At 40.0% G+C, this 9,997-nt stretch overlaps 1 long non-coding RNA gene across 1 annotated transcript; it reads left to right on the forward strand.

The window, feature by feature from the left end:
* Nucleotides 1-323: 323 nt before the first annotated feature.
* LOC131125406 (uncharacterized) lies at nt 324-6,371 on the forward strand. Its single transcript, XR_009129027.1, has 4 exons — nt 324-486; nt 587-662; nt 5,854-5,978; nt 6,104-6,371. It is a non-coding gene; the product is annotated as an uncharacterized LOC131125406 (long non-coding RNA).
* The last annotated feature ends 3,626 nt before the right edge of the window (nt 6,372-9,997 follow it).

Raw genomic sequence — 9,997 nt, forward strand, 5'->3', positions numbered from 1 at the left:
CAACAGAACAGCCCATACGCAGGGCTATATCACTGTAGCTCAAACAGGTCTCCACCATACCCAGTGCCCGATGTGGCAGGATGCCGTTCACTGGACTAACAATGCTGGCCTTTTTGGGCCTCCAAAAAATCCTTCAATGACACACTCAGTATCGAACAATGTGTAGTTGGTCCACTTTTGCAGCAACCCATGTGAAATGAACTGTGACAACATGACAACTCATAAATCTACACGCAATTACGTAGAGTCATACCTAGACATACGAATGTTTTTTGGGGGGGGGTTTTAGAAGCGAGCCGTCTCTGTGCTGATTTTTTTGCTTGGAAATGCAAGCTAAAATTTGGGTACGAGTTGCTAGTTAACAGCAGGCATATCTTAGGACACCTATGTTGGGTCTTCTGTCATTTCAGCACAAGCAAGCGCTCAATGGCAGCGCTAGCATTAGCTAGAATTAGCATTGCACTTGCTAGTCATCGACACATAAACGTACGTACATGATAGCAATCTAATTCATCTTATTTATTTGGTATTGTGTAAAACTATTTTCAGAGACTTCTCAATTTGCGCTGTTGTTTCTTTTTTTGAGGCGGACCACAGGAATGCTGAACTGAAAAAAAGCCAACCACTCCGAGCGCTGCAGTTGGCGTCGCTGTTGACACAAGGTTAGAATTTTTTTGCAGGTGCCTGTCAAGCTCCACTGGAGGGTTTGGAGTGTGTACGCTGAAGGATAATTCAGCCTTAATACTGTCCTTTGTGTTACTTTTTACCGGACCATAACATGTTCAATGTTGCCTTGTCGTCGCCGTGTGGACCAGCAAAACACGACTTGACATCCCCGCCCCTTCACTGTCACGTGACCAGAACTCATGATTCTGGTATGTTTTGGTCTTATATGTATTACATCGTTTTCACCCAGTGATCCAGTGGACATGGTCTAGCAGTACTGTGGAAAAAAACGCTACCCCTTACAGAACAGCACCGTCACCTGGCTGCATATCATTTTCCACTCACTTACAGATCTTTCTTTTTCATGTTCAAATATTATATTATATATAATATAATATATATTTTCACCTGCAGACTTTTAGCCTAGATTTGGTGTTTTGATCTTGTCATCAACTCAAAGTTGAGACAGACAGGGGACCTTTATGCTTTTTCCACTTTTCTGACCTATAAATGTAGTTAGAATGTTCTATTCTGGTGTAAAACCATACCAAAGTTTCAGAGGTTTGTGCATTTGGAAGTGAAGTTTGGGAAGTTTGGGATGGCTCAAAGTGCTCGGTTTCAGAGGGTGTGGTAAAACTGTCCTTTTTGTGATGTCAAAGAGGGTCAGTCTTCCCTATATGGGCATGGCTGTAAGCCAGACGACAAAAAAGCAGTGAACCATCCCCTATCGTGTTGCTTTCAGGAAACGTAGGAACTAAAGTCTTTGTGGTGATGAAATGATGAGTTTGATTGTGTGTTGAATGAAGGCATACAACAGTAATGGTAATGGTAATGGTTTTATTTCATTTGAACATGCATCTTGAATGCATCACATAATCAGTTCACAGTTCCACATGTCCAAAAGGAGTAGGAAGAAGCAAAGCTTATTAAATCCTACCCCTCCATCTGGTACTTTTACAGTCAGTAACTGTTACATTTGTTCACTTCCTGCTTTTATAATATAATTAAAGTTTCTTTTTTAATTAATTTAATTAATTTGATTTTTAATTGTATTTTTATTTATTTGTATTTTTTTATTTTGTCACATACCGAAGTACAAGGTGATATGACTATACAATGACATAATGGGTACCATAGTAAGTGTCAATATAGTGATATATATAGTAGTACATCATGACTGGTTCAATATTCTTCATCCTTGTATTTAGCAAACATCAACTGCTTGTATTGTTTCTTGAATTGACTCATTGTTGGGCATTGTTTGAGTTCCTTACTCAATCCATTCCATAGTTTGATTCCACATACTGAAATAGTTGAAAACAAGGCAATGCAAACAAACGTCAGATATAATGAATATAGCAGATGAAAATAGTGTTTCCAACATGTCTATCTGTGTTCTTACATACTGTAAATATAGTATTTGTTATTTATGTTTGTTTCCATGGGGGTGTCGATATGAACTGTTGTGAAAAATGCCATGGCGACTGCTATGTTGCTCCCCAGTGGCCTGAAGTTGACACGGGAGGTCCATATTTGCTACTAGATCATATTGCTCTGCTAGAACTATTTTATTTCTCAGGATAAGCGGTAGAAAATGAATGAATGAAAATATTTGTTTTAAACATGTTTTCGTGGTGTACTGTTAATGGGGAGAGAACAGCGGGTGTAACTTTCTAACTGTGTGTTACAGGTTCCAATTTGGCTCATGCATACATTCCCCTCTTTCATTTGACTTTTCCATCTTGTTTTGCAAAGGACCAGGCTTTGGAATATTGGTGGTACATTAGGTTCATTTAGTGCACATCATTTAAGATGCAAACATTGATTATGTCTGACATGGTCATCCTTAGCATTTACCTTATCACTATTTAATGTCTTTATTAAACACACCATGCACACTCGCACGTTTAGGAGTCATCATTTCAACGACATGTATCCTGCATAAAGTTTTAAGTTGTCTTGCATGTGTTGAAGTTGATTTAGTCATTCATTCATTCATTTTCTACCGCTTATCCTCACAAGGGTCGTGGGGGTGCTGGAGCCTATCCCAGCTGTCTTCAGGCGAGAGGTGGGGTACACCCTGGACTGGTCACCAGCTAATCACAAGGCACATATAGACAAACAACCATTCACACTCACATTCATACCTATGGACAATTTGGAGTCGCCAATTAACCTAGCATGTTTTTGGAATGTGGGAGGAAACCGGAGTACCCGGAGAAAACCCACGCATGCACGGGGAGAACATGCACACAGAGATGGCAGAGGGTGAAATTGAACTGGGGTATAATAATAATAATTATTATTATTAAATAATAATAATAATAATAATAATAATCATCATCATCATCATCATCATCATGATTATTAATAATAATAATAATAATAATTATTATTATTATTGTTGTTATTATTGTAGTAGAAATAAAGAGGAATAATCATAATAATAATAATAAACAATGCAGTTTTGAGAGGGTTCTAGCACCTCTGTGCACATGTCGTAATAACAATGACAGCCACAGAAATTTTAGACCGCCACAAATACATTTGGCGCTACTTGTTCTCCCATAATGAAATTATTATGGGACTCTCTGGGAATGTAGCTTGTCGTTACAACCCCATACAGTAGGTGGCGCTATACATTGAAACGCTTCAACTTGGTCTGACCTGCCAAAGAATACGAAGCCAACCTAGCAACTCTGTTAAATACGAATCGTGAATATTTATTTTAAACATATTCTTTGCTTTCTTGCTAGTTTTTGATGACTTTTTGTCTCTCCCACAATGTTATCATTCATTACAATTGTATGTGTCGTGGCCAATTATGCAAATTGTACATTGACGTCATTGAGTGAAGTCCATCCCATACCCACCTCCACAATCACACTGCAGTGTTTTTGTATAATAATGCCAGTAACAGTAATAATAAACGTAATTGTATTTCAAATATATCCTGGAGTTGTTTTCAATGGGAAAAAGACCCACAATCCATCTTGTCTGCATAGCATAGCCACGCAATTTATAGCAGTAGCATATGTTGAACAAAGCTTCACGTCTATGTGAAATTTTGGCATTGAGGCCTGGAGGAATCCGCCTTTTTTTCAGCGTTGACACCAAGCTGATGTTTGAGTGAGCAGTTTTTCTATGTGTACACCTTTGCTGAACGACGTCTCTCCTACGCTCTTGGCTCCAAGGCAGAGGGAGAGCCCGGGAGGTTTGCAGAGGTGCATCGTGGGAAGGCATCAACACGGGATGATGGATGGAGAAATTGCATGTGGGAAGGTACTTTTTGTTAGGGGTCGTAGTCGCCCTAACACCTCCCTCCTGGTAACAATTTTTTCTCAGGTATTTTTGCTTCATATCAAAGCATGAAACCTGTGGATTTTGAATAAAAAGCTCCCATTTTGATGTATTTGTAGGCTATTCTAACAACTTAGATACATTGAAAAATAATGCATAGTCAATTATCATATTTCTCTTGTAGCTTGGATGTTTCTTTACTTAAAACACAACTGAAACAATTGAACAGAGGCTGTAAAAACTAAAATATGAATGCAACAATTTGTTTTTTACTCCCATTTTTCAAAGAAATCTAAGATGTAAAACATTTTCTTTCTGTCTCTCACAAATATTGTTCCCAAATCAAGTTTATTAATAATGATTGATAATATGGAGACTTACTAGAATGCTGATGAGACAGCCTGATTATTGGCCACAATGAAAGGCCACTCCAAAATGTACAGTTTACCTGTATTGGGGGGTCCAAAACACAGTCAGTACCTGGTGTGACTACCATTTGCCTCAAATACTGTATACACCGATTCAGAGCAACCTTTTGACCCTCATGACTTCAAATGCAGAAACTGTGGATAAATAATAATAATAATACATTTTATTTATATAGCGCTTTTCAAAATACTCAAAGACGCTTTACAGAAAAAAATTGAGTTGAATAAAAGCAAGTAAACTGAGTAAAAGATACATTAAAATACAAAATTCATTCATATATACACAGCTAAAACATGGGTAGCTACGACCTCAGGAGGTTGCCTACAACCACAGTCCATGTTTTAGACTTGGCTAGTTATTCACTTTTGTAGATCACAGAAGGATATTCGGTGGTTAATTGACGAGAGGTATTTGCAGCATGTGTAAAATCAGCAGTAAAATCAGGCTCATAAAAGTAAAATTTGTCACTAAAAAGTACATTTTGGAAACCTATTAATTCCCAAAAGTTCATATTTAAGGAAAAAAAAAGTTCAGCTCAGAAAGGTCATTTGTGATCAAAGGTCATTCATTAATTTGTAACAGTTTCTTCCAGCTAACCAGTGATGATTTCCTTTTATTGTCCCTTTTGGGTTCCTGTGGCAACATTAATTCCTCAAATGATTCCCCTTCATTGTGCTTTTTCCGCGTACACGCTCGCTTGTGTTTTCCATCAAATTAACCACCACACATCTGTAAGTGTGCATTATAGGTTTTGTTGACATGCATGTTACACCGGTGCTGCAGCACTTTGGCACCTGCGCTGCATTAAGAAGCTAAAGGCTGAGGATAATAAGCTGCAGGTGCACCCCTGGCAAAACAAACCGGGGTGGGGGGAGTAGGATAGTAGCTCTAGTGAGGGTGTTGTCAGTTATATTCATCATTTTCTATCGTTTCTAAACAAGCGAAAGTGGCACTCATTCCAGGAAACAAAAGCTCCTGTCCATCATGGCCGACCCTGCCTCCCGTCTGTGGCGCTGTCAATAATTATTGATGTTAATTAGCGTGATGATTTGGGTAATTTCTTTACAGCTGTGTCGGCATGTATGCAAAGTAAAGGCTGGCTGGAATTGACAGCGACGAATCCGAGTCATGACAGCCAATAAGGAGGCAATCTACTTGCTGAACATCTAATTGTGTGATGGATGGTGCAACGTATAGACCCTGGCACCGTAATATTGCACTCCCACCTGTAAAAGACAAACTGGAATAATTGTTTATGTTTTTCATGGTATGTTAACTAACTGTTCCATAAACATTCAAACTTCATTGTGCAGCACTTTCCGAGTCCACGTGAGCCAAAGGAACAGAGTGTTTCCTCACTTCCAGCTGCGTTCCGCAAGAAGATTGATGAGTCAAATTCACATCATTAAAACCCTAGGATCCCTCACCTGCTTAACATTTACACTACTTTGTGCACAGGGCCTGCATGCTGCATGCTCTTAGCTTTAATGGCTTCCAGATTGCACATCACCGTGATGAGGGACGGAGCAGGAAGTCTTTTTTCGACAGTTTGGAACTTGGACTGACTGACTGATCTACTGTAGGTAGGTTTAGCACTATGGTTTAACATGTGATGCATTCCTGAAAGCAAGCAAAACAATACATGTGATAGTTTTACCTTTGGAATAACAGCTTGAAATGAAAGTTTACCCATAATGCATTTTGTTAGAGCAGAGCCTTTCATTGGAAGACAAACGGCATATAAAATGGATGGATGGTGCTGCAGTACTGCCTTTGTCCACCAGAGGGAACCAGAGGAACCCTGAGCCCAGATCCCAGAGGGAGGCCGACGTCATTGCAGTGCACCCAATGAATCGGTTGGTCAGATGCAATGCATTATGGGAACACTATGAAAGAGTTATTTTTTTTCCTCCCACTTTAAACTCATATTGGTACATGTTTGAGTGTTTAGTTACTGTGTGATGAATGTAGTGGTCTTCGTAAGATGACACCGTGAGTCACACTGTTATCTCATAAAAAGGACTGAAATGAAAAAAAAAAAGAATTAACAACAGTGTTCAAATAAATTAATCATCATTAATCACCAATTGCAACAATGTGTTGTTGGCCACACAATCAGGAGATGTGGATGTTCAAGTCTACAGTATATATATTTGTGGAGTTTGCATCTTCTCCCTGTGCGTGTATGGGTTTCCTCCCACATTCCAAAAACATGCTAGGTTAATTGGTGACACCAAATAGTCCATAGGTATGAATGTGAGTGTGAATGGTTGTTTGTCTATATCAGGGGTCGGCAACCTTTACTATCAAAAGAGCCATTTTACCCCCTCGCTCACTGAAGAAAAATAGAATGGAGCCGTGAAACATAATTTAACAGCAGAATATAGGGGCTGCATAGCGGTCGAGTGATTAGCACGCAGACCTCACAGCTAGGAGACCCGAGTTCAATCCCACCCTCGGCTATCTCTGTGTGGAGTTTGCATGTTCTCCCCGTGCAAGAAATGTGTAGCAACATGCTCACATCCAGAGCAAATTGCGAGTCTCCCAAGATTTTGATTGACTGCCAGATTTGGAGGGAATTTTGGGGTATCAAAGTAGTTCAGAGGAGAAAAAGCGGAGTTGATCAAGTACTCTTGCTAGTATACGGTCTCAAAGAAAGTCCAATTTTTTTCAAAAGTAATTACAAAGATGCATATTTTCCTCATTTGGGTGTTAAAACAAATATTTGAGCATTGCAAAGGGAGCCACAACAAAGAGGCTGAAGAGCCACATGCGGCTCTGGAGCCGTAGGTTGCTGACCCCTGGTCTATATGTTCCCTGCGATTGAATAGGTTCTAAAAGAGCGTCAGACTCTGTGTAACATGAGGTGTAGCTTGATATGATTTAGCAAAAAAAGTAATGTAATTAATGCAACAAAAAAAAGTTACCGTTGTTAATGTACTATTTTTGACAGCCCTGCTCATTAATAATAATCATTTAATTATAATATAATAATATAATTAATATACCCTGTAGGGACATCTTGTGCCATTAATTTTTTTCCCCCCAAGTCATTTGGCTGTGTTGATTGAATAATGCTTGAATTTGCACGTTAGGATTGCCATTTCTCTTCCTTAAATGAGTATAAAATTGCAAAGCTACAGAAAAACAGACATATTGGTTGTTAATGAACAGTGATGTGTGGTGAGGCACCAACTCCTTTGGAATTGTTTTTTTGTGCTAATACACGCTGCTCATTAAGAGGATAACCAAAAAAAAGAAGAAAATAATTCATGTTTCAAATTGTTTTCAGATACTCCTTAGTACAATTTATTTATTTTTTGTTGACTGACAAACATTTGTATGCAGCCTATCCTTCTCCAGGAAAAGTTCTGCTCCTCAGTATATAATCCTCCATTTTACCGGTCAAATTAATTCATTACGTTATTCGTTCAAATCTAGCTCCAGCTCTACTGTTTTTGTGTTTAAATTTTTTAAAGATGTGCCTCCCGTATGACATTCCCATGTATTTTATTGACTGACTGTGTCACGCTCACATTAAAGACATTACACAGGCACTATAAAGTCATGATGTAGAATAAATGCTTCTGCAACATTATATTATTGGCGACAGGCTGACAAACAGAAACTTGCAGGCGCCATGATCCAACTCAGATGTGCACTCAGATGGTAGGCGGGCCTTGAACATTAAGACGAGAACTGATGAAAGTAAAGAAATACCTCAACAGTGGAGTGGAAAAAGTGTTATATATGTCTTATATTTTCGTTTAGATGTTTCAGATCATCACACAAATTTAAATATTAGTCAATGACATCACAACTCAACAAAAAAATCCAAATCTACATGACCCTCTGTGAAAAGGCTTAATCACTTGGGCCACCCTTAGAATAGAAACAACTGCTATGGAGGAATTTTGTCCCACTCATCTTTGCAGAATTGTTGTCATTCAGCCACAATGGAGGCTTTTTCATTATGAAGCACCTTTTTAAGGTCATACCGCAGCATCTCAATAGGATTCAGGTCAGGACTTTCTTTGGACTTTATTTGGTTTTTCTTCAGCCATTCAGAGGTGGACTTGCTGGTGTCTTTTGGATCATTGTCCTGCTGCAGAACCCAAGTTGGTTTCAGATTGAGATCACCAAAAGATGGGCAGACATTCTCCTTCGGGATTGTTTTGGTCTTCCAGGTCCTGAAGTAGCAAAACAGCACAATACCATCACACTACCACCACCGTATTTTACTGTTGGTATGATGTTACCATTCCCCGACGCCCCTGCGGTGACATTACAAGTCACTGATTGTGGTGTAGCATTAAGAGCTTCAAGGTTGAGAAGAATCCTCCCCAACATTTGGAATCTAGTGCGTTTATGTGATTTAATAATATAGAAACAGACCTTTTTGAACAAGTTTTATTGGCTAGACAATGCTAGACAACAACTACAAAACCAAAACATCTCATTGTAAGGTGCGATGCAGGGACGAGCATATGGTTTGCGTGTTCAAACCTGGCAACAAGCGTCGGATTAACAATGAAGATTTGCGCAAAAATGAAACAACCCCCCCACCCTTCGCCCATGCCTCAAAAGAGGCTGCAAGTGTAACCTTCACTTTCAAGTGCCCATGGGAGTAAGCAAGACAAGAGAGGGAAGACTTTTTGATTTCCTTCAGCGTGCATTTGCAAGCAGACTCCACGTGCAGCGCACACACTTTCCCCATATGGCGTATGGATGTAGGGATGCAAGGATGAGGCGGATAAAAGAAGAAGAAGAAGTCCCATATGTGTGTCTGTTTTTCTTCATTAGCTGGCGTAGCTCCTCATCAGCTTTGACGCAAATGGATGACGATAAAAATGTCACTCGGCAGTCGGCATCATAAAACGGTCTCTTGGGTGGGTGGGTGCCGGGGGGCTTGAATTTCAGCAATATTTGAAATACACGCTTTCATATATTTTGAGTTGCCATATTTTTCTTCTCCTATTGAAAGTTCTTTGCATTAGAAGTTGAAATCATTAAAGCTGCAGCACCCTCCCTTGTGTGGATACTAAGTTTAGACTTATGTACGTTTCCTTTTTGGATGCTCCAAATCACCCTGTGTGCATTCTTTGGATAGTCCATACTAGTGTACTTCCCAGCAGGTCTATCACCAACAGGAAACAGGAAATTCCAGCATCTTTCCATACGTATGGGTGTAAAGAAAGTGATGTCACGTAGCTGTGGAAGCTAAAGTTAACACATACCAACACACACAATCAAGAACCCTCAACTCCTCTTTGGGCCTGCACCTCCTGATGAGGAATAAACTGCTCCCATGTCAGATATTCCCTAGAAAGTACAGTATAGCCCGCGGCGGTAATAAGGTTAAAGAGCATTCAGAGAGGCAAGGGTGGGCGGGGTGGGGGGGTGTTATGTTGTAGCTGTGAGGATGTGATGCCGGCAGAAGGGGGGGGGGCCTGCGCGTAGCGCCCTGCTAGCCCCTAGCCACCCTCCTCCAACCACCATCTGATGTGAGGTAACATGTGAGGGCGAGCATCCATCTGTCCGCGCTATACGCTAGCAGAAGGTACAGCTAATGAGGCTTGATTCTCTGCTGCACCTGCCTCCA

The sequence above is a fragment of the Doryrhamphus excisus genome, chromosome 3 (assembly GCF_030265055.1).
Source record: "Doryrhamphus excisus isolate RoL2022-K1 chromosome 3, RoL_Dexc_1.0, whole genome shotgun sequence".
Taxonomy (NCBI): Eukaryota; Metazoa; Chordata; class Actinopteri; order Syngnathiformes; family Syngnathidae; genus Doryrhamphus; species Doryrhamphus excisus.